Here is a 7281-nt window from a genome sequence, read left to right on the forward strand (position 1 = left end):
GAAGACTGCCACAAATGTGGCTCTGACTGGGGATCACTGGACCTCTGTTAGCAACAAGAATGATCTTGGTGTGACAGCTCATATTATAGATGATGAATCTATAGATGATGAAGATCCAGTCATTTGCTTTGAGCATGCAGAAGACCACTTCTAGGCACTATGGAGATGCCTGTGGCAGAGGCCTGGGAAATTAAAGAAAGTCTACCATCTAAAATGGTATTAAAAACATCTTCTGATTTACTTCAATTCTTCCAATATCCTGAGCAAAACTCCCTAAATTAAACAACATTTTTGGTCAGAATTTCCAATGTTCTGAACTGTTTTCTGCACACTACACATATATTGGTCTTCGTAGTAGACTGGTGGAAAAATAAACAAGATGTTGAAGTTTATGATTATGTTCATTGATTCATTCATCATTCAAACTTAAATGAATATTTCTCATGTTAAATACTGAAATGCGATTAAAATGCGATTAATTTTGATTAATTAATTACAAAGCTTCCGATTAATTCGATTAATTTTTTTGATCGCGTCCCACCCCTAATATATATATATATATATATATATATATATATATATATAGAGAGAGAGAGAGAGAGAGAGAGAGAGAGATAGAGAGAGAGAGAGTGTCACATTGAGCACCCCGGCCCCTCCCTTTTGGGCGTGTGTTTACGTTGTCCACGTGCGTTGTCTGCGTCTGTGTATCTCCGTGGTAGTGGATATGTCCCGTGATAATATGTCTCACCTGTGGCTCGTCTCGTGAATCACGTGGAGCTAATGTGGTTTGTCTATTTAATGTGCGCTCACGCAGTGTCCCGTGCTCTTCGTTGTCTAAGTCTGCATGTTGTGTGTTTCTCGTGCGCTATTGCGCAACACATATATATTAAAAGTGACGTCAAACCTGAGGATTCTGTGTCTCATCCTTGGCTGTGCCCGAACGTCACAGAACGACGAGCCGTTGTGAGACACCAAATATGCCAGGCTACAAAGCCAAGACAAAGAAGGGTAAGAAGCCCAGTAAGCTGCATCACCGCTCCTCGTCCTCTCCCCCACGCCCCGATGTTACGCCGACGCTGGCGCAGCTAAAGGAGGACCCGGAGTGCTCCTATCTGCTCTGCGCGGCTCGGGAGACCGCTATTCCCGTGTGTGTACTCTGTTCATCATGCCTCGTCGTTCGCGTTCTACTTGCGTGTCCTCAGGCGATATAGACACGTAATAAACTCAACTATGATTGTACGCTCTGCTTCGCATGTGTCCGCCCCTTGACTACGCAACAGCCGAACCGTTACAAATGGCTTATTTTTCCTTACATTACTTTTAAGTAGTTTTGAAAGCAGTACTTTTACACTTTAGTAAAAAGCTTGAGTTGATACTTCAACTTCTACAGAAGTACTTTTAAACCCTAGTATCTATACTTCTACCTGAGTAATGAATGTGAATACTTCTGACACCTTTGCATATACAAAAAAACCACACAAAGGGGAAAAAACAGTCTTGTTATGTGTAATGTAAACTGTCATCAGCAGTTGGCCACATGTTTTCATTCACATCACATCTGCCTTGCACCTGGGATAGAAAAGCTTGGTATGCCTTATTCACCCCTGGCAGTCTACAGCTGAAATGTCTCTGCAGCCGGGATCCATTGCATCCAGGAGGGACATTTGGTCATGGGGCCGATGATCATACACCTTCCACCTCCATACTGAAAAACGTTCCTCAGTGGGGTTGAGGAAAGGCGAGATAGGCGGGAGGAAAAGGGACATCACTCTTGGATGGTCTATAAACCAGTTTGTGATTACATGAAAATGACAAAATGCTACATTGTCCCATCACAAATGTCCTCGTGTTTCCTCCCACCTGTTCCCTTTCTGCTTCTGGAACCAGTTGTTGGTAGAGTTCATTCAAAAATGAAAGAAGGAGGTCACTGTTATAGGGACCAATCTGGCATTTGTGAAGGACCAAACCAGCACTTTGTGGTATTTTAGTAGTATGTAAATTTTAGTCACGAGCAATCAGACAGGACAACGCTGAACTCAACCGTACTCTTTAATCTCCAACCGTTCACTTTCAAACGTCAACTCCATTCCTTTGTCTAGAGGCGCGAGCGCCCTCTGCTGGTAAGTACGTCATAAGTCTCAAGACACAACATTTTCCCCTTTTCTTTAAGAAATGTCTTCCCTTAAGAGTTAAATGAATTTAACTGATTAAAGTAACAAGTATAGATTCAGAAAAAAACATTGTATCCTTAAACACCTTAATTTGTAAACATTGTAAACACTGCAAGGTAATATACATGTCTGACCCTAGGTAAGTATCATTACAGTTAAGACATTGCATGAATCAGGTAAGTATTATTTACAGTTTAGACATTGCATGAATCAAGTAAGTATTATTACAGTTGACATTGCATGAATCAGGTAAGTATTATTTACAGTTTAGACATTGCATGAATCAAGTAAGTATTATTACAGTTAAGACATTGCATGAATCAAGTAAGTATTATTACACAATATTTTACTCCTTCACCTCACAAAGTCTGAAAGCCAGGCTGGTGGGTTACGAACCCTGAGGTTCCGCCTCGGACCTGGGTTGTGTGCTTGCACCTGTGTGCACTCAGGTAAGGTGAGATTGTCCATACAGTCTATATTATTCCTCTCTCTGGTGCACGCCAGAGCTTGCTTTGGAAAGTGAGCCAGCTTTGACGCATTCCATTTCCGGCCGTCACTCAGAAGGTAAGTACTAGGTCCAACCCTCCGAATGACTGTAAGAGGCTCTGTGAACTTAGATGAGCCTTTGTATACGTGCTCAGGTCTCCTGACACGTACTGTATCGTTCACCTGGAAGTTTGGCATTTTAGCTCCCCTTTTGTTGTCAGTGTATGTTTTGCTTTTAAGCTGTTTTCTTTTCACAGTCTCTTTGACTTGTGTGTGTTGTGCGGTGTTGTGTGACACAGGGAGAGTGTTGAGTTTGGTGCGCATTTTCCTGTGGCGCAGCAACTCGAATGGTGTAGCTCCAGTAGTGGCATGTGGAGTGGCTCTGTATATCTGCAGGAAGTCTGTCACAGCTTGTTTCCAGGGCTTGAATATTTTGTCTGCGGTTTGTAAACATTCCTTCAGCACTCGATTGAATCTTTCGATGGCTCCATTTGCTCTTGGGTAGTAGACACTGGAGCGCAGATGTTTGACGTCTCTCTCTTTCAGGAAGTTGGCAAACTCATGGGAAGTGAACTGGCATCCGTTGTCAGAAACCAGGCAGGTAGGGTTCCCTTCACGACTGAAGACTGTTGCCAGGAAGCGTGTAATCACCTCTGTTGTGACTGAGGAGGTGAATGCTACTTCTGGCCACTTACTGTAGTAGTCAGTGAGAGTGATAGCGTAACGACAGTCCCATGTGGCACGTTCAAAAGGACCTGTGATGTCAATGGCAACCTTTTCCCATGGTCCGTCAGGTAATTCCACTGGAGTAAGCGGTGTAGGCGCAGTTTTCACTGTCTTGTCATTGTACTGGCAGGGAACACAGGAAGCAATTTTGGACTCCACGAATTTGTCCATCTGTGGCCACCAATATAATTCACGCAATCTTTGCTTGGTGCGCACCACTCCCTGGTGCCCCTCGTGTGCCAAGTCGACCACTTTGGACCGAAGTGATGTTGGCACGATCAGGCGGTGAGTGCCTCGCATGATGAGTGAATCTTCCACGGCCAGCTCGTCTCTCGTGTTGAAGTATGCAGTCAGTTCAGGAGTCACGTTCTTTCTGCATTTCGGCCAGCCTTTCTGTATCTGCTGTCGTAGGAGAGTCAGCTCCGGGCAGGTTTCACATGCAGCAGTGAACTCGGGCAGAGACATGGCAGGTAAGCAGTCCCGGAAGACAGTAGCCATGACATCTGGTTCCAGGTCGGCGTCTTCAGTGACAGGCAACGGTAGGCGGGACAAGCAATCGGCAGTCACATTCTGTGTCCCAGGGCGGTAAGCAACGTCATATGAAAAGCAAAGCAGACGTGCCGACCACCGTGCCACACGCAGTCCAGCACGGCCTGTGCCCTTGGAAGTCAGCAAGGTTGTCAGGGCTTGGTGGTCTGTGCGGAGTGTGAAGTGATGTCCCCACAGATATGTTCTCCACCTTTCTACTGCCCAAACACATGCCAGAGCCTCTCGTTCCACAGTGGAGTACTTTCTTTCAGCAGGTGAGAGTGTGCGGGATGCTACTACTCTCTCTGTGTTGTCTGCATGTAACTGGGTAAGTACACCCCCCAGCCCATAATCAGAAGCATCAGTGGTGACGAATGTATGGAGTGAAGGGTCATAGAGGGCAAGTGCAGGGCTCTCAACTATCAGTCTCTTAATCTCAGTGAAACTGTGTTCGCCCTCAGCAGTCCAGTTAAACTGCTGTTCTGTAGACTCCCTAAGTGTGACCCGCAGTGGTTCAATTATAGTAGAAAAATCAGGGATGAATTTGCTGTACCATGATGCTAGGCCTAAGAAAGATCGTAAGGAGGGTATGTCATGTGGAGCAGGTGCATTGGGTATGGCTTTGATCTGATCTTGGTCTGGCTGCAGACCATCTTTGGAGATGGTGTGACCTAAGAAGCGTAAGGAAGTTTGGTTGAACTTACATTTCTGCATGTTCAGCTTCAGTCCAGCTTCATTGAGGGCATGGAGTACCCTGCGCAGATTGTTGTCGTGCTGCTGTTGAGCAGCCCCGTAACAGATCAAATCATCCAGGTAGGCCTGCACACCTGGAAGGCCAGTGAGTATGATCGACATCATTTTCTGGAAACACGATGGAGCAGAAGCAAGGCCAAAAGGGACACGGCAAAAACGAAAAAGTCCCTCGTGTGTGATGAAGGCAGTGATGTCACGGCTGTCTGGATGCAGCATCATCTGGTGGTAAGCAGAGGCCAGGTCAATGGTAGAGAACACCGTGGCTCCTCTCAGTTCAGAGAACAGCTCGTCCATGTGGGGCAGTGGGTAGCAGTCTGTGACGATGGCTTTGTTCGGCTCTCTGAGGTCCACGCACATCCGCAGCTTTCCTCCATCCTTTTTCTTGGTCACGACGATTGGGGAGACCCAGGGAGATGCATCGATGCGTTCGATAACGCCCTTTTCCTGTAAATTTTTCAGCTCATCAGACACAGCCTGTCTGACAGAGAATGGAAGCCGTCGGAGTCGTTGTTGCACTGGCACAGCCCCTGGTTTGAGTTGGATTTTGTGCACAAACCCCTTTGCGCAACCTATCTCCTGTACGTGCATTGCAGGTGAAGCAGGTGTATGTGTAGCAGCAGAAAAGCTTCCAGGGTGAGTTGAGACAACCTTGGTGCCCGTAATGCGCAGGTGGAGTGCGGCCACTAGATCAAGTCCCAGCAGAGCAGTGCCTGTTTTTACTACAATGAATGTGCCTGAGGTAGAACGCCCATCATGTGTAACTGTGGCTTCCATGCAGCCTGTCACAGGGATCCTTTCCTTCGAATATGTGAACAGGTTCACTGTAGACTCCTGTAGTTTGTAGGTGGGGAAATGGGTCTGCTATAAGCACTCAGGAATGATTGAAACTGAAGAGCCCGTATCTACAATCAGCTCTATGTCGTGAGAGTGTCCCTCTGTGTCAACCTGGACCGTGCACAGAATCTTGTCTCGGGCAGCAGCCGTATCGGTCATGTAGAGCACCGTCATTTCGTTCATAACCACCTCGCGTACATGGCGTTGAGCAGATCGGCACACTTTAGAAAAATGTTCCACTTTCCCACATGAGTTACATGTGGATTTGGTAGCAGGGCATGAACGGTTGTTTGCAAGATGGCTAGTAGACCCACAGCGGTAGCAGGAGCGGCCATCCGCCCTCAGCTGGGCAGCAGCAGCAGCAGGAGTGTTCGCGCCATTACTGTTAGTTCTGTGCCCTTTGTTGTTTTGGCGGTTATTTTTCGGCTGCCTGTGTATAGCTCTAACTGACGCAGAGGTATTAGCGTTAGCATGTGGCATATAGCCTGTAGCACCGCCGTCCGACAGCACACCAGCATTCCGTAGTCCACTTTCAACTTGTAAAGCTAAGGTGAGAGCTTTCTCTAAAGTGAGGTCAGATTCAAGTAACAGCCTATCTCTGATGCGGGTGTTGGCAACTCGCTCGATAAACTGGTCACAAAGCATTTGGTCTTCCATTGTGCAGAACTCACACTGGGAAGCTAACTCTCGCAGTGCGGCCACATACTGGTTAATCGACTCATCAGGTCGCTGTGCTCTCTGGCGGAATTTATGACGTTCCGCAATCACATTTACTTTAGGCACAAAGTGTTGTTTCAAAGCATCAACTGCGGATTCATAAGTAGTACCTGTAGTCGGCAATGAATAGAAGATACGCTGTCCCTCTGTCCCTAGTGCATGTAGAAGAACGGCGCGCTTTCGCGCCTCTGGCCAGTCATCCCCCGTAGCGCCGATGACTAGCATGTAATTGTCGAACATTTTCATCCATATTTGTAAGGGAATTGCAGGCTCACCAGGGCAAGGCAGGAACGGAGCAGGTAAGGGTACATTAACTGACATCCTCGTCGCCAAAAATGTGGTATTTTAGTAGTATGTAAATTTTAGTCACGAGCAATCAGACAGGACAACGCTGAACTCAACCGTACTCTTTAATCTCTAACCGTTCACTTTCAAACGTCAACTCCATTCCTTTGTCTAGAGGCGCGAGCGCCCTCTGCTGGTAAGTACGTCATAAGTCTCAAGACACAACACACTTGAGATTGCAGGACAAATTGTTATATTTGCTCCTCTCTGACCCGGTACATTACTGTACTGTACATTTTATTTCACTGATCTATATGTGCAAAAATTATGTATTACAGTAATAGCTTTTCAGCTGCCTTTGTTTTTGCAGAACTTTGTATTTTATACAATATTTAAGGTTTTGAACCTTAGGTTTACATTTTTGACATGCTGTGTGCAAGCATTTGTAAATAAGACAAAAATGATCAAGAATTTTGTTATTGGATAACCTTGTGTGTATAGAAAATGTAAGCATTATAGAAACATGTTAAATGACTGATTTTGTGCAAAAACAAGATGGATTGTACTAATTGTACAGCCACTGAGGACTGATGTTGTGTTCACTGTGTTTAGAGTTTTGAAAATGTGACTACAGATTGGACAAACGCATGTTAGCAGTCGTAAAAAACTAAATAAGATCATATTATTTGTTGAAAGCCCCACAATCAATGAGAATCGCCACCCAAAAAGAGAAATTGGTTTTAGCAATAGGTATTTTATCAGTTGTTTTTGTGTTTTTTTA

At 45.6% G+C, this 7281-nt stretch overlaps 1 protein-coding gene and 1 long non-coding RNA gene across 2 annotated transcripts in view; both read left to right on the forward strand.

Annotated features, from left to right (window-relative positions):
• LOC143497856 (uncharacterized) overlaps positions 1-7281 on the forward strand; it is a 74478-nt gene that overhangs the window by 28338 nt on the left and 38859 nt on the right. The window lies entirely within an intron of this gene.
• Positions 1-7281, forward strand: part of LOC143497849 (dorsal-ventral patterning tolloid-like protein 1) — a 52329-nt gene that overhangs the window by 12376 nt on the left and 32672 nt on the right. The window lies entirely within an intron of this gene.

This window comes from Brachyhypopomus gauderio, unplaced genomic scaffold (assembly GCF_052324685.1).
Source record: "Brachyhypopomus gauderio isolate BG-103 unplaced genomic scaffold, BGAUD_0.2 sc113, whole genome shotgun sequence".
NCBI classification, from domain to species: domain Eukaryota; kingdom Metazoa; phylum Chordata; class Actinopteri; order Gymnotiformes; family Hypopomidae; genus Brachyhypopomus; species Brachyhypopomus gauderio.